Source organism: Mustela nigripes, chromosome 5 (assembly GCF_022355385.1).
Source record: "Mustela nigripes isolate SB6536 chromosome 5, MUSNIG.SB6536, whole genome shotgun sequence".
NCBI lineage: Eukaryota > Metazoa > Chordata > Mammalia > Carnivora > Mustelidae > Mustela > Mustela nigripes.
Window position 1 is genome coordinate 23,321,182 of NC_081561.1, and position 22,773 is coordinate 23,343,954.

General features: G+C 41.9%; 1 protein-coding gene across 2 annotated transcripts in view; it reads right to left on the reverse strand.

Moving 5' to 3' along the window:
• RIPOR2 (RHO family interacting cell polarization regulator 2) overlaps nucleotides 1-22,773 on the reverse strand; it is a 275,758-nt gene that overhangs the window by 228,823 nt on the left and 24,162 nt on the right. For both annotated transcript variants that reach the window (XM_059399570.1, XM_059399569.1), the window contains exons 3-4: nucleotides 16,303-16,398; nucleotides 12,364-12,406 (exon numbers count right to left, since the gene is read on the reverse strand). The gene's annotated coding sequence lies outside the window, so the exon portion shown is untranslated. The remainder of the gene's footprint in view (nucleotides 1-12,363; nucleotides 12,407-16,302; nucleotides 16,399-22,773) is intronic.

Here is a 22,773-nt window from a genome sequence, read left to right on the forward strand (position 1 = left end):
AAGGGAAATATCTACAGGTTTCCTTAAACCCAGACAGTTATAAGAAAATTAAAAAAAAAAAAAAATCCTCTGTGGGGAGAAGGCAGATGGGAAGAGAATAGTTGTTCAATCATCTGCCCCAATTCCTCCCCGAAAGAGGCTTGTGAGCTGGAAACACATTCCCAGGGCCCCAGAGTACATGCCAGCCATCAACCCTTGCAAAGGTCCTGGTGCCCCCGTGAGATCACTTGGAGCACCTCCCTTGACCCCTGCATGATACTGAGACAGAGGGCGCAGGAAAGAGAAGCACCGAGGCACTGAGAGATGCCACAGGCCTCCTGTCCATCGACCATCAACGCCACACCTGATGAGTTAGGACCAGGGCTCCCTATGCAAGAAGAGTCAAGTTCCAGTTTCCGGATCCAAGCAGATGGTGTGACCTTGGGCAGGTTAGTTACCTAGCTTCTGGGGCCTTGGTTTCCTTGTTGGTAAAAGAGAGAGAGGAAAACCTTCCTTATATCTCCAAAGAAGCAAAGTATGTTGCATGTTTCAGGGAGTGCCTGACCCTTCACAGAGTTCCATAAATGGTAACTGTTGTTACTATTAAGTAGTAACTGAAAATGACACTGTATGACGCAGTAGGACCACAGGGATATACAATCCCTGACCTCCAGAGCCTATAGACACAAAGAAGAGACAGACAAAGGGCCATAAAATGGTGGGCCCTCTGGGCAGGTGCTCGTGGTCTGGGAAGATGGGGCTGGGGGTGATTAAAGATGCTGCACGTGCCCAGAAGGTAAGAGTTGAGGATGGTTGGGGTCTGCCCAGAAGCAAAGAGAGAAAAAGCTCAGTGGAAGCTAGAAGGGGCTGGAGGGAGGAGTGCCAAAGAAATGGGACACATGGCATTAGGGAAGGAGAGAAGAAGATGGTAGCCACTGCTCACCGCACCTGCCCTACCTCCGAAGCTCATCTCAGGGCTGGGCGGATGCCCCTAGAGGAGTCCTCTCTTCCCTACCACCAAGGCTTTCACAACTCACCAGCCTCAAGGAACTAGCGTGGGAGTGGAGGACAGCTGAAACCACGCTCGGAAACAAGAGCTGGATACAGGTTTCTCCGCAGCGACCGAACACTACGTACAAAAAACCGCACGTGGTGCTGTGAATTTCTGATGTGGATCACTCCTTCGCTTCCAGTATCAGTTGATAAAGACCCGTGGCTGAGTGTGGGGACAAGCGTGAACTCTGCTCTGCTGGGGTTTCTGTGGTTCTCTGGTTATGCCGTCCCTGCCTCCTCTGTGCCCAGAGTACTCTGCCGGGGGCTGAGTCTGATAAATGCTAGAACTACCTGACTGGTCATCAAAGAACATGCTTCCCTGTGGTACAGCACTGTAAGTTCAGAGTGTTCTGCAATTATATGCCAAAGGAGTTCTTGCTTTCTCTAATGAGCTTTGCAAACTGTCAGCCTAAGATGAAGTTTGATCTGGGAAGGATTTCTTCCTTTATTTGCCCGGTTTTGTAGCACTGCCCTTTCTCCTAAATCTTTAAGTTGTCTCTTCTGCCCTGCGTCACTGATGGGAGAGGAGAATGAGTTTTCTTCTCTTGATGGGAAGAGTCAGTTTCCGAAAGGGCTTAAGTTCCAAATGGTTCTCTTTGGGAGCAGGAATACAAGAACCATATTCCTTGGGTGATGTTATTGAAGAATAACCTGTCGGGCTTTGTCAACACTTGGTAGAAACTACGCGGTGATGACATGACGACAGGAATCAAGATTCTCAGCCACGTGCCCTTTCCAGAATTCACTTCCAGTTCCACAGAGCTGCCCCTGAGCAGCTGCAGAGGTCAGGCAGCTGGGACTCAGGGCCACAGTAGTCAGAAATGCTCTCTCTGGTCGCTGTGTATCAAATGTCTGGTTGAACTGCATCCTTAATAACGTCTGTCTACCCAGAGGGCAATGTTTGTTCCTGGCCTGTGAGGCTGCTGATGGTTCCATTTTTTCTGGAGAAATATTGGCCTGAGGCCCCTGGAAACATCGCTTCATTGCCCGGCCTTATAAGAATTTCCCTGACCTATTTTGTGGAGGAAAATTCACCCTGGTCCTATGGTTATGTCATGCAAAAGGGAGAAATTAAAGTTTTTGCTGCTGACAAGGTCCCATTTACTTGAGTCAGTTACAGCCACTGAAATGATCAGCCCTATAAATGTTGTTTTAATGGAGACAAAGTCTTCACGGGTCCAGATTGGGTAGATCAGTGCCTCGAAAAGGAAGAACTCCCTTCTTTATTCAGTTATTGGGTGGGGCCATCCTTCTGTGAGGATCAGACTGTTATCAGCACACGGGCTGCTCTCACCCAGACCACACCTTCAATCGTGTGATATCTGCAGCTACCGCTGAGCAACACAATCCTCCCATCTTGGTTTTTCACGTAAACGGGAGAGTAAAGTACCAACTTCTCAACCTCCCATAAAGCGAGGCTGAAGAGAAACCTAAACGCCTAATCCTTACAAGATGACATTTCAGAGTTAAGGGAGCCTGGTTTCCACGTGCTGGAGGGAGGGTTCATTAAAAGGGAAAGGTCGCAGACAGGTGGCTCTTCCCTCATCCACGCTGGCTCAGAGAGGCCAACATGCAAAGAAGGGCAGGACGGGGGTGCCAGGTGATGATGTCCAAGACAGGAGGTAACATTGTTCTGACCAATAAAGCCAAGTTTGAACTCCACTATTTGGCAAGTTAGGAAAATCTCTTTTCCTTCTTAAAATTTGAGACGACTTTCTCAGAAAATAAACATTTGTTCCTGGACCTGTGGGTCTGAGTCAATCTTTACCTGAACACTTACCTGGAGGAGAATTTGTCTCTGAGAGGGACCACACTCAGAGTGCCCATGCCTGCCCTGATAGTGGGAGACCTCGGAGCCAAAGAGAGCAGGGTCCCCCACCGTCAGTCGGGAGTGTGCACGTCCAGTGGTGAAGGCCAGAGCTGACAGCACCCCCGAGGCCCCTGAGGAATTATCTGAGTAAATATTCCAGGATGGAGGAAATGCACTACCTGGGGAAAGCCAGGGAACTGGGCTCAGTTCCTATGGATGGAAACCAAATTGTGGGTGAAGGATGCCTGGGTGAGATAGGAAATAGCGTTTTTAATTTTACTTTTTCTCCCACTGAAATGTTTTTTAATCTTTCTTCTTGATTTGAAAGCAGGGAAGACTGCATGCACTTCACGAGGCTCTCTTGTAAAGGATTTAGCAACCTCCAGAGCTCAGAAAGGGGGTCCCCTGGAGCGGGCCCAGGGCTGTGAGCTGGTCCTCTTGCGCCACCTATTGACAGCATCGCTCACTGCGGTTTCTGGAAGCACCTACAAGGCCTGCTTGTTCTGGGGACCACAGAGGGATGGGCACCAACACCGGAAAATTAAGACTACTCAGGGCACGTTTTCTGCATTCAAATTAAAATAGGTTTATAGAGTCCGCAGAGGAAAATACATGTTCTAACAATCGAGGTTACCTATTTTATTGGGCAACTTCGCTCTGATTTTCAACTGCTAAAATAATACATAAGCGTAACAGGAGGCAGAGTTCTGTTTTCTTTCTTCCATTAGGTTAATACATAAAGGTACTGCATATTTTTAAGGTTTTTGTTGTTGTTGTTGTTTTAGAAAATATGATCAACTTAAAAGTATTAAATTTTTAAATTAAAGTATTTCTTTGAATTTAAATTATTTATTTAAATTAAATTATTTCTGTGTAAATAAATTAAAGTAATTAAATTTATTTAAATTAAAGTATTTCTTCTTTTAGAAGAAAAATAGTTAATGACTACAATTTGCATGCAAGAGAGTGGGAAGCGAATTAACACTAAGAATAAGTGGGAGTCCCCATATGCAAATAGAGCATGGAAAACTGTCCATATGTGACAGGCGCTTGTGCTTTCACTGGAAGACTGAGAAGATGCTATCCAGCGCACAGTGGTTCATATCCTTCCATTCAGCAGTCCAACTTCAAGAATTCCATCCCAAGGAAAGAATTCAAAACCATGGGGAAAGTAAGGTGGATGGTATTCTTCATAAGATTGATTGGTTAATGTTCAACAACAGAAGACTTGAGGTTATGGTTCATTCAGAATATGGAATATTACAGAGGCACAAGAATTATTTTAACATGTAGCAATATGAGAAATGCATATCCATGAAGATACAAACTAGCAGATAAAAAGAAATATTAAATAAAACTGGAAAAGAATATTAAAAAATATTAAAGTCAAGTTAGTCTGTGTTATGCATACCAATATTTGTTTTCCTAATTATATAACAAATACAGAAGTGCATTCTTGTAGTAACACATGTAAGTTATACAGAAGCGTATTAAGTAAGAAGTGGAGGATCCCATAATCTGCCTGCCCCTACCTTGTCTGCTCCCTATGTAAGCTCAACAATGTAAGCTCTCCAGATCTTCTTCCTTAGAATTACACACACACACACGATTACATGCTGTGTTATTTTAACATAAAAGTGATAATACTGTAGTTCTTGCAACTTGATTCCCCTAAAAATATGCATTACAGGTCTTTCTGGATCAATAAATACAGATCTGTCTCATTTTTTTAAAACCACCATTTTGGGGCGCCTGGGTGGCTGAGTGGATTAAACCCTCTGCCTTCAGCTCAGGTTATGATCTCAGGGCCCTGGGATCAAGCCCCAGGTTGGGTTTTCTGCTCGGCAGGGAGCCTGCTTTTCCGCTCTCTCTGCCTGCCTCTCTGCCTACTTGTGATCTCTGTCAAATAAATAAACAAAATCTTAAAAAAAAAAAAATTTAATGTGATCAACTGTAATACATTTAACTATTTCACAATTGATACTCATTTCTTCAAATTCTTAAAATGATAATAATTCTGCAAATGACCCTTTGTATATGTATCTTGTTAATCCCTATTAATGAATCTAAGCTTCTTTTCATTTTTTATTAGCCATTTTTGTATTTTGTTAGAGAATTTCCTATTCATATCTTTTGTAAATTTTTCTATTACATTGTTTACATTTTTATAATTGATTTGTTGGGGCCCTCAATGAATTTTTAGATTTTGAGATTTCACTGGATTTAGAGATTGGTACAACATAGAATGTTGTAGAACATAATTTTTTTAAAAAATTTATCTTATTTAAATTCAATTAATTAACATATAGTGTATTATTGGTTTCGGAAGGAGAGGTCAGGGATGCATCAGTTGCATACCACACCCAGTGCTCATTACATCACGTGCCCTCCTTAATGCCTGTCAGCCAGTTACCCTCTTCCCCGCCCATCCCCCCTCCAGCAACCCTCAGTTTGTTTCCTATAGTTAAGAGTCTCTTATGATTTTTCACTTCTCTGAGCTCATCTTATTATATTTTCCCCTCCCTTCCCCTATGATCCTCTCTTTTTTTCTTAAGTTCCACCTATAAGTGAAATCATATGATAACTGCCTTTCTCTGATTGACTTATTTCACTTAGCATAATACCCTCTACTTCCATCCACATCATTCAAATGGTTAGGATTTCATTTTTTTTGATGGTTGAGATATATATTCTGTTGTATATACACAATACATCTTCTTTATCCATTCATCTGCCGATGGACATCTGGGCTCTTTCCATAGTTTGGCTATTGTGGACATTGCTGCTGTAAACACTGGTGTGCAAGTGCCCCTTAGAATTACACTACATTTGTAGTGTAATTTGTAGACCACTACATTTGTATCTTTTAGGGTAAATCCCTAGTAGTGCAATTGCTAGGTCATAGGGTAGCTCTATTTTCAAATTGTTGAGGAACCTCCATGCTGTCTTCCAGAGTGGCTGCACCAGCTTGCACTCCCACCAACAGCGTAAGAGGGTTTCCCTTTTTCTATATCCTCACCAACATCTGAGTGTCTAATTTTAGCCACAGACTGTAATATGTTTTCCCATTTATTCTGGTCTCTTTTTATATTCCTTGGGAAAATGTTACTGCTTTTCTTTATTTAAATCTTGTTCACTTCTTGTTATATATTACATAAAGGAAGATATTTTCCAATGGTTATTTACATAACTAAAATAATTTTAATGAAAACAATTACTAGCTCCAGCTAAAAATATAGCAGTATTTTAAAGCTATAATGGTCTGTCAAGTAATAACTCAAAAGGGTATAATTATTGGCTACTCATTTGCTTGTATACAAGGAAAATCAAAAGATTGATTTCATGTCCTCTAACAAACCAAAAACATGATTTAGACTCAAAAAATAAAACGTAAAAAGAGAGAGGAAGAACCACAGCTCAGGAATCGTAAGTCTTGTTTTCTCTTTGTTGGGTAAGCTGCTGCTCAGCTGAAGGTGTGCACAGCAGTCAGGTGGGGCTTCCAGCTGTGGGCAGTGGGTCATCAAAGAGAATAATGCCAGTTACTTCACAATCCTCCCAAACTCCTTGACCATTTGACCTGTGAAGTCTTCCCATCAGAACAACTCTACAGCATCTCCCTGTGCCCTCTCTCTACACCCCACCTCCATTAGGCCAGGCCTCACCATTTCCCTTGTTAGAATCTTCCCAACCCCAACAGATGTGAATGAAGTTGGCTAATTATAATGTTTCTGGAACAATTTTTTTCAAAAAACAGGCTGGAGCATGACAACCTGATCTTACGGTTCTGAAAGAAGATGTGCAAGAATGGCCTTGATAATTTGGAGGAAAGAGAGGAATAAAAGAGAATTCACCCCGCCTGCTGTCAGAACACGCTACAAAACTAAAATATGTGAATAACAAGACACTGGCACAGAAACAGGAAAGTCTATCAAAGGGACAGAACGAGTTGCACTTTCTCAACTTGCCCTTGGTGAGTCCCAGTCGGCCAGTTTCTGCACCGCGATGCTGAGACACACCATGGGGCTGCAGGTGAGCTGCCCCGCACCCAAAACAAGTTTTCTAAAACTCTCATTTTTCCTTGAGCAAAGTAAAGCACTCCTTTAGAAGCTATTTTTGAATTTCAAAAACATAGCAATTTCATGATTATCTTGTTGGTTTTTATCTTAATTGTGCTATGGTCTGAGAACACACTATGTATGATTTAAATCTTTGAAATTTGCCAAGACTTGCCTTATAGCTTAACACATCATCATTTTGCTTAAAAGACCTGTGTATCCTTGAAAAGAATGGGTAATCTGTAGGTGTTGGGGGCAATCTTCTATGTTTATTAGGTTTCTCTATTCAATTGTATTGTTCAACTCTCCCACACATTTACCAAGTTTGTGAGTCTGACTGGTTTATCATTTATTGAGAGAGGTGTGTGCAGATACCTCACTATGATTTTAATTTCTTTGTCATGTCATCCTTTGCTTTATATATTTTGATGTTATGCTATTTATTATATACATATAAATTTAGATTTTTATATCTTCCCGGTTAATTAAAACCTTTAACATTATGGAGACTTAAGAGGCCATAGAAATGTAGAGAGAAGTCATATGGAAAAGGGTAGGAAGGGTGGAGACTCGATCAGGAGCCAGACTGACCCCAGGTATCTGATTGTGGACTGGAGGGATGATGTAGGCATGGAGAGAGGAGAGGAGCATAACTCACACCAGGCACTCAAAGCACAGTGGACCTACACTGGGAAGACAAATCCCTACAACATTTTGCTTTGAAAATCAGAGGGGATTAACTTTGTGAGTTCTTGTAATCAGCAGGGATTAATATCTGGAACTTTAAAAATCAGTGGGCTCACTTGGGTGGCCCAGTAGGTTAAGTATCGGACTCTTGGTTTCAGCTCAGGTCATGATGTCAGGGTTGTAAGCTCAAGCTCCATGTCCGACTCTATACTCAGCATGGAGTCTGCTTGAAATATTCTCTCCTTCCCCCTCTGCCCCTCCTGCTTGTGTGTTCTCTCTCCTTAAAGTAAATAAATCTTTTTAAAAATTTAAAAATTTAAAATCAGTGGGCTTATCCTTGGAGATCCAGAGGGGGATAGGAAGCTGATTGCCGGCTTTCAAAAAGGTAAGTGTGAAGATACTGCATAGAAACAGCAATTTGAAAAATATCTGGGGCACACAGGAGGGAGATTTGTTTGCTAACCTCAGAGTGGGTGCTGGAAGGGCAGGGGTTGGGAGAACTCTCCAAGAACAAAACAGGTGCTGTTTCCCTCCCTTGACCTGCAGCCTAGACACATGGAAACATATGGAAACCAATGCAGTGTGAACACTCTCCACCCAGCTCGCTAACAGTGGGTCCTCCCAGCCCCCAGTCTTCTGCAGTCACACCCCATCCATCTTGGCCTCAGCAGCTTTCCCATTAGCTGCAAAGCCGTTCCTACAGCAGACTGGTCCAGACCTTGATGACATCACCCCTGCTGTGGGCCATCTGCAGCAGCAGTCCATCTAAAGTAGAAACGCAAGCCTGGTCGTGTGCCAGCACCCCAGACAGGGCCCAGCACTACACCAAACTGACCTCAGCCCTTAGGAGAGGGGAAGATAACCACATATACCAGTCCCACTTGGCCCCAGCAGTGAGCTGGGGCAGACATCTAGTCTGACTACAGGCCCTGCCAACCAATGAAAGTTTCTCAGGGGAAAACACAGGGAGAATACTCTGCAGTTTGGTGCTCCTGCAGCTCTGGCAAATACCTGATCTGACTCAATCCAAGCCCACATCAGCTCCAGACTGGCCCATTAACACCACAGGGACCAAACAGTGCCCACAACAGACAAAGAGAGACATTATACCCAGGTAGACTGAAGGTAGATACAGCTCAGCCATAACACACAACACACACAGAAGACACCCCTGGTTCTGGAGAAGAGACCTCCAGGTTCTGGAGAAGAGGGGACCTTGCACTGCAGGGCACTCCAGAACCTCTTCCTCATAAGGCCGCTACCTTCAAGAATAGGAAACACAGCTGACTCTCCTAACACATAGAAACAGATACAGAGAGTTAGACGAAATGAGAAGACAGAGGAATATATCCCAAATGAAAGAACAAGACAAAATCACAGCAAGATTGCTAAATGACACAGAGAAGAACAAATAGGTTCAAAAGAGAATTTTAAGTAATGGTCCCATAGACATTCACTGAACTAGAGAAGAGTGAGGATCTCAGTGAGACCCTCAACAAAGGGATAGAAAACATGGGAAAAAACCAACTAGAGATGAAGAACTCAGTAACTGAAATTAAAAAACTAAATGTAATAAATATAGACTAAAGGAAGCAGAATGGATCTGTTAACAGGATAATGGAGTAATGGAAAGAATCAGGCTGAACCAGACAGAGAAAAATAATAATAATATATGAAAACAGATTAAGGGAACTCAACAACACTGTCATCAAGGGTGATGACATTCACATTATAGGGATGCCAGAAGGAGAAGAGAGAGAACAGGAGGCAGAAATTTTATTTGAAGAAACAATACCTGAAAACTTCCATAATCTGGGGAAGGAAAAAGAAATCCAGATCCAGGAGGCACAGAGAGCCCCCAACAAAATCAATCCACGGAGGTCCACACCAAGACATATAGTAATTACAATGGTAAAAAGTAGTGATAAAGAGAGAATTTTAAAAAGCAACAAGAGAGGGATGCCTGGGTGGCTCAGTTGGTTAAGCGGCTGCCTTTGGCTCAGGTCATGATCCTAGCAACCTGGGATCGAGTCCTGCATCGGGCTCCTTACTTGGCAGGGAGCCTGCTTCTCCCTCTGCCTCTGCCTGCCACTCTGTCTGCCTGTGCACGCTCTCTTGCTCTCTCTCTCTCTTTCTCTGACAAATAAATAAATAAAATCTTTAAAAAAAAAAAAAAAGCAACAAGAGAAAAGACAACAGTTACATACAAGGGAAACCCCACAAGGTCATCCACTGATTTTTCAGCAGAAGCTTCACAGGCCAGAGAGTGTGCCATGCTATAGTCAAAGTGCTGAAAGCAAAAAATCTACAACCAAGAATACTCTATCCACCAAGGCTCTCACTCAGAATAGGAGACCTAAAGAAGTTAAAGGAATTCATCAACACTAAGCCAGCTTATAAGAAATGTTAAAGGGGACTCTTTGAGTGGAAGATAAGACCATACATAGGAATAAGAAAAGTAGGAAACACAAAAGCACTAAAATTAAGCATATTTATAAAAATCAGTCAAGGGATTCACAAAATAAAAGGATGTAAAGTATAACAACATATATAAAAAATGTGGATGGGAGAGGAGTAAAAATCTAGTTTTTTTTTTAGAATGGGTTCAAACTTAAGTGACCATAAACTTAACAGAGATTGCTATATGCAGAAGATGTTATATATAAATCTAATGGTAAGCACAAATTAAAAACCAGTAAGAGATATTAAAAAAATAGAGAAAAGGAAATCCAAGTATATCACTAAAGAAAACCAGCACCCATGAGTGAGGAAAGAAAAGTAATACATAAAAAACCATAAAAGAAGAAGCAAAATGGCAATAAGTACATACCTATCAATAATTACTTTGTAAATGGACTAAATGCTCCAATCAAAAGACACAGGAGACTGGAATGGATAAAAATGTGAGTCTATCTGTAGGCTGCCTACAAGAGACTCATTTCAGACCTAGAGAGACATTTATCATACACATGGAAGTGAAAAAAAAAAAAAAAAAGCTGGGTGGTAATACTTCTATGGGACAAACTAGACTTTAAAGCAAAGGCTGTGACAAGAGACAAAGAAGGTCACTACATAATCATAAAGGGAAAAACCCAACAAGAAGATATAACAACTGTAAATGTTTATGTACCCAACATGGAAGCATCCAAATACATAAGGTAGCGAATAACAAGCTTTATAAAGGAAGTAATCAATACTAATACAATAATAGTAGGGGATGTTAACACCCCACTTACATCAATGGATAGATCATCCAATCAAAATACCAACAAGGAAACAGTGGCTTTGAATGATACATTGGACCAGATGGATCTAATAGATACATTCAAAGCATTCCATCCTAAAACAGCAGAATACATATTCTTTCCAAGTGCACAAGGAACATTCTCCAAGACAGATAACATATTAAGCTACAAAACAAGTCTCAAAATACTCAAAAGATTTAAGTCATAATACCATGTACCTCACAAAGCTATGAAACTGGAAATCAACCACAAGAAAAAATCTAGAAAGAACACAAATACATGGGGGTTAAGTAACATGCTACTAAACAATGAATGGGTCCATGAAGAAATCAAAGAGGAAATTTAAAAAATACATGGAAACAAATGAAAATGAAAACACAACAGTCTAAAACCTTCAGGATATAGCAAAAATGGCTCTAGAGGGAAGTTTATAGCAATACAGGCCTACCTCAAGAAGCAAGAAAAATCTCAATTAAACAACCCAAACTTATGCCTAAAGGAACTAACAAAAGAAGAACAAACAAAACCCAAAACCAATAGAAAGAAGGAAATAAAGATTAGAGTAGAAATAAGTGATATAGAAACAAACCAAAACAAAAACAGCAGAACAGATCAATGAAACCAAAAATTGGTTTTTTGAAAAGATCAACAAATTGATAAACATCTATCCAGACTCATCAAAATAACATAGAATAAAAATCAGAAATGCAAGAGTAGGCACCAAAACTACAAAAAAAAAAGGATTATAAAAAATATTATGAAAAACCATATGCCAAAATATTGGACCACCTGGAAGAAAAGGATAAGTTCCTAGAAACATATAACCTCCCAAAACTGAATTGGAAATAATAGAAAATCTGAATGTATTGATTATCAGCAGTGAGATTGAGTCAGTAATCAAAAAACTCCCAAAAACAGAAGTCCAGGACCAGGCTGCTCTCTCAGAGGTGAATTCCACCAAACATTTAAAGAAGAGTTGATACCAATTTTCACCTCATTTCAAAAAATAGAGAGAAAGGAAAGCTTCTAAATTCATTCCATGAGGTCAGAATTACCCTGATACCAAAACCAGATAAAGAACTACAAAACAAAACAAAAACCTATAGGACAGTATTTCTGAAGAACACAGATGTGAAAATCCTCAACAAAATATGAGCAAACTAAATCCAATAATACATTAAAAAAGACTATTCATCATGACCAAGTGGGATTTATTCTTGGGATGCAGGTGTAGCTCAACATCAGCAAATTAGTCAGTAGGATACATCGCATGCAAGTCAGTCAATGTAATACACCACATCAATAAGAGAAAGGATAAAGACCATGTGATCATTTATAGATGCAGAAAAAGCATTTGATGAAGCACAAGATCTAGTCATGATAAAAGCCCTCAGCAAAGTAGGTTTAAAGGGAACTTACCTCAACCTAATAAATGCCATATATGAAAAAGCTACAGCCAACATCATACTCAATGGTGAAAAACTGAGCGCTTTTTCCCTAAAATCAGGAACAAGACAGGGAAGTCCACTCTTACCAGTTCTTTTCAGCACAGTACTGGAGGTCCTCGCCACAGCAATCTGACAACAGAAAGAAGTAAAAGGCATTCAAATCAGTAAGGAAGACATAAGAAATCTTTGCAAATGTAGTGGACATCAGGGCAAGGTGCAAAGGATAACTTCACAGTGTTTGGCTTATGTCATGGAAATGAGATCTGAGAGGGAAAGAGGGCAGGTAATATGGGGCAGAACGAGAAAGAGGAGGGTGAAGTGAACACAGTTTAGATGAGTGAGAAGCAAAGTGAGGACATATAGGGTCAAGGGTCTTGGTGAAATCAGAGTTGCTGGAGTGAAGGTATTAGAAGGACATCGCTGGAAAGTGGGCATGAAAATAAAGATTGGCTTGGTGGCAAGAAAACAAATACACATTTTAAGATAATCTTTATTTGCTCATCATATACATTTTAACATGCATTCTATTGATATATATTACATTTATTTTTCAGTATCAATTAGAATAATTTACTATATAGTGTAAATCACAAAATAGGATACCTGAATTACAAGCATTTCTGTATAATGTGTGAGGTGAACCAGAGCAATGGAACATCATTGCTGCAAATCTCAAAAAAAAAATAGATCAACATTTCCATTACCAAGTGTGAATTTAGGTGTTTAAGGAGATTAAATCCACCCCTGGATTCTTGTATCTTGATCTTGATTCTTGTATCTTCAGAATTCAAGAGGTAGTATATATAATCAGAAAACCAATTTCGATGTTCACTCAATGAGAGGTGTGTGAGTATGGTGTACTAGAAACAGCAACATGTAAAATGGCTGTGTGAACAATCACATTTTCTAGGGATAGATTTGTATGGCTGTGCCTTAATCCTGCAAATATCAAAAATTAGCTGCCTATCTTAACCACTGAAACAATGGATTTACATGTTCAGAAGAGGATTTCCCCATTTTTCAAGATATTAGTCTTTATTGTTGATTTTTCTATTGATTTTGAAAGGTTTTTGGCTTCAAAGCTTATTTTATTACTAGTTAGTATTCAGATTTTTTATTAGTCAAAGATTTTTCCATTTGTTAGAATTCATAAGCTGCACAAAATGGCCAATTTTGTCCCTGAATCAACATCATGCCAGTCCCAATGAAATTTTACTGTTGAGGGAAGCCTCTGCAGCCTTATTTTGACAAATGTATGATTTCAACAAAGCTTTCTGAAAAACTGAAGACAGCTATTGAGCTCTCTTACCCCAAATTAATGGATGCTACTTGGGCAATCAATCTATTAAGGAACAAAATAGATTCTTCTTTGAAAATTCTGTTTGAAGTTTTTCTCCTTCCTGTTTTCTTCTTTTGACCATTCATTTATCTATTTCTCTTCTTTCTTCTGTTTTTCTAACCAAATGTTTGCTTCCCCACCACTTTCTGGTTTCCTCTTCGTCCCCTAGAGCATTTGGTCTCCTCTTGTTCTATTTCTTCAATACTTGGATTCAATCTCCCTCCATTAGGCTTTGTTTCCCATAGACAATCTGTTCCTGTGTGGCCATCAGTTCTTTTCCAGAAAACTGCGCATGTAATAAGGAAAACAGAAATGATCTGGCTACGTAGTCACCCACAAACATAAAATAGGTGAACATCTCACAAGTGCAATATGTAATTATCCATTCTTGATGTCAGTAAGGTGTAGGACCCTTTGGTATAAACTTCCTGTGTTTAAGATATGGCATCAGTAAATTCTTAAATTTTGTTTGCTTGGCATCTCTGTGAATTAAAGATATTAAGTATAAATCTCACCTTAATACTTTTTCATTTTTTATTGCATTGTTTTAAAGATTTACTTATTTTAGAGAGCACGTGTGTGTGGGTGCACAAGTGGGGGGAGGGGGAGAAGAGTGGGAGTCTTCCGTAGACTCCACACTGAGCACAGAGCCCCACGTGGGGCTAGATCTCATGACCCTGAGATCATGACCTGAGCTGAAATCAAGAGTCAGACACTTAACCAACTGAGCCACCCAGATGCCCTGGGACAAATTTTTAACCTTATTCTTCAGCTTGAATTACATAGCCTTTGAGCCTTCAAAATCAGCGGGAATTTGAAACTGGAACGTGAGCTGGACTACAACTCTTCTCCCAGCTTTTGCCCGATTCACCAAATGACACTGTAGGTCACAGGATGCTCCTGTTTATTTCATCAGACAGAGATGGTCTGTGTTTATCCCTCACTTACCAGGTGCTACTTACTCTCTCAGAAGAAGTACCTGGCGTGTCACCCAGCCCCGTGAGGTAGCTGTTCCTATTAGATCCACTTCACAGATGAAAACCAGACACACAGGGAGGTCCACTAATTTGCCCAAGGTCACATGGTAGATGACAGCCAAGGTTTGACCTGGAGAAGCCAGACTCCAAGTCTGAGGTGCTGACCTCTGTGCATTATTGCTTCCCTGATGCAACAACTTCAAAATGCATACGCTGACCTCCTGACTTTGTTACCTTCATCTCTGCTCCTGTTCATTCACCCGCTCACACAGAAGCACTCCAGACCTTCTCTCTGAACTGCTCCAGCTCCAAGACCTTGAATGCTTTCTCCATCCGTTCCTCCTTCCCTTCCGTGCCTCCTGGCTTTCCTAACTACTGGACATGTTCAACATCTCCACTGAGCCCCACTGCCTCTACTCTCCCAGCACCACTCATGCTTCTTCTCTGCCTCCCTTCTCTGTCACTCCGGGAGAACTTGCTCTGGCTCTAATCTGCCTTGCATTTTTCTTCCTTTTAAAACTTCACCCACTCCTTCCGTGTGGAATATTCTTTCCACCATCACTCCTCCATTTCAGCTTTATGAAGAACTTGACCCAAACTCTGAGCCTCACTCCGAATACCACCTCCCCTCCCCACCCAAAGACTACCTTTTCCAGAACGTTCTTCTTGGTCATTTCAAAAAGTCAGATGTAGTCTCTCTCCACGTGATTGTAACACTAATATAATCTACCTTATAATCCAGTTATAAGTGAACTCCTTAGGCATCCCTTCTAGTTTACAATCGTCACTGAGAAGATCTAGCCCAGTGCTTTGTGGTAAACTGGAGAACAGAAGAAAGAACTAGAAGATGAAACAAAGGACTTCACAACTGAAAAAAAATGTTCTACTTTGAACCTTAATTTTACTGGTAAGGACACTGATGCCCAGCTAAAGAGGCAAGTCATACTAAAGGTGGGAGACGGAAATTCACTGTTCCTTCCTTCCTTCCTTACTGCCTACCATGAATAAAATTACGTGTTCTCTGGGCTCTGTGCTAAGCACAGGCAAAAGTATTTACTTTTAAGAAATTCAGAGTCTACTGACCAGAAAAGAAAACAGATTATGAGGAAACAATGTGATGGGATACATGTTTGTGGGATAAGTAAACATATAAATAAACACTATCTTTGTAGTAATATTCACTATCTTTGTAGTAATATTATGTGATTGTTCTAATAGTAAATGTGAGGAAACATAACTTTTAATTCAGTTAGTAAAATTACATCCCAAGTGGTAGGAAGAAATGTCAAATAGAATTTGAGCCAGACAGGCTGATCTTCATCAGCCTGAAAAAGAGAGCAGTCCACTGCAAATGGAGAGGTTTTCCATCATACTCTGTTTTTAGCTTTTCTCCCTTTGGTTTTTGTTGCTCCTTTGCACGTATTAAGGATTTAGTTCTGAATGCTCACACTACCTGGGATAATTTCTGTCTTGTCTATTAACTGGCTGTGTGGTCGCCTCAACCAGATTCTATGGTCTTGGACGGGACGCACCCGCTATTCATTTTGTTTACTTATTTGTAAGCTTGAATGTTCTTGTAATGTTAGCTCTTCTCACTCCCCTGAAAGTTAGATTTTCTGGCAGGCATGGTGTCTGATTAATTTAGACGGCAGAGAGTGTATGATGGGGATTAGGCAAGGGGTATCTCCCAGACATCCTGGATGCCTTACCTGGGAAGCTCAGGCCTGCTCTACCCCCAGTGCATCGGGAAGGACCTCCAGCTGGGCGGTGTTAGAGGCAGTTTGATTTGAAAATGGTTGCAAAACCTGTAAAAGAGATAAAGCAGAGAAACAGGAATTCTATGTGAAAATAAAGATTTATGTTCTGTAGACAAAAGCATTAGAACCTGGTACTAGTAAGGGTACAGGTGGTGAGTCTTCTCCTATGTGTATCTGGGGGAGGACACTGGCTTGCTGAGCGACGAGGCAGAGCACACCTGAAGCCTAGGCACTGCCCATGCGCCTGACACATCTGCCCCTGCTCCCTACCCCCACACGCACCCTGAGGAAATCAATGGAGAGTGTGCAAGACACATCTACAAGTTAATTTGCTGTATCAGAGTCAGTTTCGAATAATGAAAAGTTAGAAATAGCTTACAGGTAAATCAAAGATGGTTCGGTAAAGAGGCAAGTACAAAAGTATGTATGATATGACTCTATTTTTACAAAAAGTGCATGTGTATGGGCTTGCAAACTGAAGGGAAAGATTAAGAATCTCAACGGCTCTCTTGGGGTGGTGGGTTTATTCGTGGTTTTAACTTTTTTTTTTTTTTAACTTTAAAAGAATTTTTTTAGATAACGTTTCTCAAATTTCCAATAGAGATATATCATTTTTAAAACCAGAAAAATAGTCAATAAACTCATAAATCTCATTTGAAGAGAAACTAAAATAAACGAGGCTGTGACTGTTTCCCAAGATTCATTAAGGAATCCTCTTACATATACAGCCTGTGTTATCAAAACAACAGAACTAAATAGTCTTTAACATCAATATTCTAGGAGCTTCCAAGAGGAAACTGTTTTCTTAGGAAAAAATAACCTCTCAAGTCTCCCCAAAAGTTGCTTCAATCCTGTTTTTCCAGAATAAGAAGTCAGGCATATGTTATGTTGAAAATGAACCAAAGTTAAAATGTTTTACAACCATTACAAAGTTTGAGGTTTGGGGCACCCGGCTGACTGGGTTACTGGGGCCTGTGATGCCTGATCGTGGGGTGGTGAGTTCAAGCCCCATGTTGGGTATAGAAACTACCTAAAAATAAAACCTTAAAAAAATTATTTTTGAGGCTGATCTGTGTCTCTCAACACAAGGGATACCAAAGATACAGTGATGAGTAAAAAACAAAACAAGTTACAGAGTGTATGTACTAGGAGAACATTTAAAACAAACAAACAAACAAACAGCAATCACAAACTTTTCCCTCCGACTATACGGGACATTTTATTGAGAACAACTCTCTGAGACTGACGCACTGCCTACTGCGCTAAGGAGGCACCGGAGAACAACTCTATTTAGAGGAATGTTGATATATTCAGAAACAGGCCTGGGACACTATCCACTGAGCTTATTCAGAGTTATCAAGAGTTTGCCAGGGAAAGTGGGTGGAGGGAGAGGCAGGAAAAGGAGAGGGTTTTGTGGGAAGGGTGGGGAGATTATTTACTTTTTATTTTACGAGCTTCAACATTCTTTACCTTTTCTAAAAATAATTTAAAAACATTCATAAGGTAGTAAGTCAGAAAGAAAATAAGAGAGAAGAAAGAAGAAGGGAGGGGTGGGAAGGGAGATCGGTTTGAAGACATGCCTGTGTTTGCAAGCTCAAGGCAGAACCAGAGGGTAAGTTTTGCTTATTCACAATTAAATTCCTGCATTTTTCAGAGGGTCAGTGTTAAAGATAAGAAATGATTCTCCCTCTTGGTGATTCTTTTGCAAATAAAAAATAGCAAATGAGCCTTTTTGACATTTCAGCTCAAATATTGCAATTATGATTTTTTTAATTAAAGATTTTATTTATTTGTTTGACAGAGAGAGAGAGAGCATGAGCAGGGTGAGGGGCAGAGGGAAAACAGACTCTTTGCTGAGCAGGATCATGACCTGAGCCAAAGGCCAACGCTTAACCAACTGTGCCACCCAGGCGCTCCCCAAATACAATCTTAAAGATGTACACAATTTTGTGATGAGAGACTTACATTGTTTTGAAGTGGAGGCAGGCAGAAACTCAGTGGGCCATTCCCCTTAACCAACCAGTCCACCACATTCACATAGGGTTGGGCACAGGCAAAAAGGTGACATGGGGAAGAACTGTCTTCATTGACCATAACTTTGTCACATAAACACCACCCCTCATTCTTCTCTTGGCAAATACACACCTTGCCTCTAATAATCTCCCTTCATCTCCTATACTAAAAACTACTTGAAGAAGGGACTGAAACATCTGTATGAATGTACAAATGACTTGCCTAGTCAGACTTGCTTTTCACAGATCAGACGTGGCTTCGACAGTTCATTAGGACTCGTGTTAAAGTTTACCAGGAGCTTTTCCAGTGCTGGGCACCAGCATTTCCCCCCAGGGAAACAGCACCTGAGTGCCGGCCGAGGCCAACTGTCATAAATGACAGGTTCTTAAGTGACACAGAAGGGTTCGAAGATGGGCAACTTGGATTTATTCTCCAGCCTGCACCGTTCCCGTACAACCATATGCATCGTGCACTTAAACAGCAGACTGAGAAAACAGCACCGATTGGTCAGGATGATGCTGCCCCTCATAAGACGTGGGTCTGGATCTAGCTCCTCACGGTGGAGGGCAGATGGCCTTTCTGACCTTTTGTTCTGGGGAAGACTGGGGGATGGGACCGAGAAATAGAGTAGACAATGGGAAGGTGTGGGTGACTGATTAGCTGTGGGGAGGAGGGGAAGAGAAGGTTGGAGGGTGACTCCTCTGTGTCTCGTATGGCTCAAGGTCAGGGGTCCGTATTGCCAACAGTCCAGAAAAGAGGAAGAGTAGTTCTAGAGAAGGAAGAGGATATGCTGTATTTTGAACAGGTTGAAAAGGAGGTACCAAGAATTTGGAATCTGGGTGATGATAGATCTAGCGGGCAGCGGACAGTAAAGAATCGCCGGCATGACTGTGTTGTAGGGTGCGATGTGCGGGTTTGGGAGTCATTAGCAGAGAAGTGGCAGCAGCCTAGGAGGTCACCCAGTTAGAGACTCAAGAGAAAGAGTGAGTTGAACACGAAGCCCTGGAGGGAAACAAGCTTTTAGTGATGCCTGGAGAGGGACCCCAAAAGAATGCAGAAGGTTAGTCAGAAAGGGAAAAAAACAAGGGGTAGTGTCATAGGAATGAAGAAAACACTCAAGGTCAAAAAGATGGACTGGATGGCTCCTTCAGTTAGGTGTTGGACTCTTGATTTCGGCTGGGGGTTGTGGGATTGAGTCCTGTGTTGGCTCTGTGCTCAATGCAGAGTCTGCTGGAGAGCCTCCTTCTCCTCCTTCTCCCTCCACTCCTCCCCCACCCCACACTCTTCCTCTCTCTCCCAAATGAATAAATAAATATTTTTTAGAAAGGATGCATATGCACAAACGTGTCTTCTGTACACGGCAGGCCCAACTAGAATGTTCACAACACATTTACACGGGTATGAACTGTCACAGAACAGGAAGCAAAGCGAGTCACTGACAAGAAGGAGACTCCACCTGACGTGAACCTGGAGAGCAGGCTGAGTAGTGGCAAGTAAAAACAGAGTCTGCAGGACGCCGGAGCACGAGGGGAGGGTGTCCACACGTGCAGGGGGTAGAGGCAGGCTCCCAAGGATGACCATGAGAACACACAGTACAGTGTACATCAAACAGCTGGCCCCTTCCTGGGCTTCTGCACTGCTCTCACCACATACCTTCAGACAGTTCTCTGAGTAAATGGCATCAGTTTTGGGGGGAGAGCAAGAGCAGGTGGGATCCTTGTGATGGCCCCGAAGCAAGGAGCTCCACACTTCAGTACTACGGAGACCCCCCAGGCTCACAGCTATATCCTCACCTCCAGACCTCACACCTGACCAAGGACAGCCTAGCCTGTTGCATAGTCCCCTTTTTAAAAACTGAATTAATTTTCTGCTAAGTTGTCAATCTGGGTATTTCACATAAAAACCCAGACTTCCAAGTTCTCTGGACAATTCAGAGGATCAGCAAGGCCACCTTCCAACCATGCACATGTTCTCCACAGCCCCACTCAGCTCTCCCATGTACGGGATCTGCCATGAGCCAGCTCTGAGCATGGAAGCAGGTAGTCCCTGCCTTTAAGGAAAGCCTGCTGGATGACAAGAGCTACACATACACAGAAAGATCGGTCTTCGGTGAGCAACACCGCACATAAGAAGCCAAAAGAGCAATGCCCTTGGGTGTCAGTGGACAGAGATCCGCCAGCCAGCTTCCAGGGCTCAGCTACACTATTGTGTGATGGGAGGCAGGGAAGTATTTCTGTCTGGTTTAGCTCCGGTGCACCCTTTCTGGGCAGTTGTAAGCAGAAAGCCTGAAGCAAAGGCAGCTCAGACCAGGTGGGGTCTGGAGGCAGATAAGGGATGTTGGAGGGTGAAAGACTTGCCGCCGACCTACAGGAGCCCATCCTGACTGGGGCAGGAGGAGGAGGCTGACTACCGGAGCCGTGCATCTAGGACAGAGGGAGAGGTGGTGAAATAGAAAATATACTTAGGAGTTTGAAAAACTCATGGTTAAAAAAAGGTAGCATGAGGGGGCTCCGGGCGGCAAGGAGAGGAGCTCTCCCCAGGGCAGGCCTAAGCAAAACTCACCGTAAGAAATCTCACTAACATCCTGGCAGATGGGGCGCCTGGGTGGCTCAGTCGGTTAAGCATCTGCCTTCAGCTCAGGTCATGATCCCAGGGTCCTGGGATAGAGCCCCATGTCAGGCTCCCTGCTTTGTAGGGAGACTGCTTTTCCCTCTCCCACTCCCCCTGCTTGTGCTCTTGGGCACGATCTTTTTTGCAATTAAGTAAAAAACTTGAGAAAAAAAAAAATCCTGCCAGATAAAAGCACCAAAAGCCACTTTACATAGAGCCAAATATGCAGCAGTTGTGACGATTCAGCCCGTGGTACATTTAAGTCTGCAACAGAGCTGCTGTTTGCCTCACCCGGCAGATGCATTATGAAAAGCTGTGAAAAAGTGACTTTGGGTTAAATATTTCACAAGAACTTGTGAATCAAAAAAGTCCAAAGATGATCTCCTTTAAGGCTAACCGATACCTTAATGTATAGAATTGGTGAATCAGATTTGAGAAGCAACTCAGTGGCTAATACGTAGACCCTGGAGCTAGACCACTGAGGTCACCTCCACACCATCGCTTGCCAGCTGGACAGCCTCGGGCTGTCTTTATCCACAAGTGGGGAATATAGTGATACCGTGTCCATAAGGTTGTTGTTGAATAAATGACGTATAAAGTGCTTTGAGCTATGTAAGCGTTTGTTAAATAAAGCAATACGTTGAATAGATCCATTTTGCTTAAAATGGGTGCTTCACATACACTTTTCCTATATGTAAAACCTGTTTTTTTTAAACCCAGAAAGCAGGGCGCCTGGGTGGCTCAGTGGGTTAAGCCGCTGCCTTCGGCTCAGGTCATGATCTCAGGGTCCTGGGATCGAGTCCCGCATCGGGCTCTCTGCTCAGCGGGGAGCCTGCTTCCCTCTCTCTCTCTCTCTCTGCCAGCCTCTCTACCTACCTGTGATCTCTCTCTGTCAAATAAATAAAAAATAAAATCTTTTTTTAAAAAATAAATAAATAAAAAATAAAACCCAGAAAGCAGGCAATAGGTTATTGATTTTACTGAAGCTTTAGCCTAGGATTCTCTTTAACGGCAAGTACTTGGCTTAATATCAAAATACAAGTCAAATTATTAAAATGTAGTTTACTGCTACAATTAGGTAGCATACATTTCTATGGCACATGTAATATATTCAAGAGTGGCCTGTATATCCTAATTTATCTAATGGTTGTTAAGTTACATTCGTATAGAATTGAAAATTACAATGCATGCTCACGTAATTTATTAGTTATTTAACTATTGGACAAAAAAAAAAAAAAAAATGGCAGAATGGGAATACGCCCCATGGAAGGAATAAAGAAACAAAGGCTCGGACAGGTGAACTCGGTCACTCAAAGCCTATGATCAGCACGGATGGGGCACCAGTCCTAAGGTGGAAGCCCGGGAGCTCTGCTCTTCCACCATGGTGCCACGGGTGAGGGGTTTGCTCAGCACTGGAGCTCACCCAGATATCCGCTGCTGTCTGCTGACTTCATTCCCGCTCTACGAATGCCCACTGGGCTCGGGGAAGGAGGTGCCACTGGAGGCCACGGAAAGGAGGTCGAGATGGAGGCTTGCAGGTCTGGAAAGCACTCAAGCCGCTCAGCTGTTTGGAAGCAAGCATGCAGAGTCTTTGCAACTCACTCAAAAATAAGTAAGTACGGACTTGAGTTCATAACTATGTTTCCATATGGCCTCATTACTTATGACAACTGTAATACAGTAAAGTAAGATGTTAACAATTCTCAGTACTATCCTTGCAGCTTTTCTGTAACTCTAAAATCATTCTAAAATAAAAAGTGTATTCGGAAGGGCAGAAATAAAGAAGACCAGAAAGAGCAC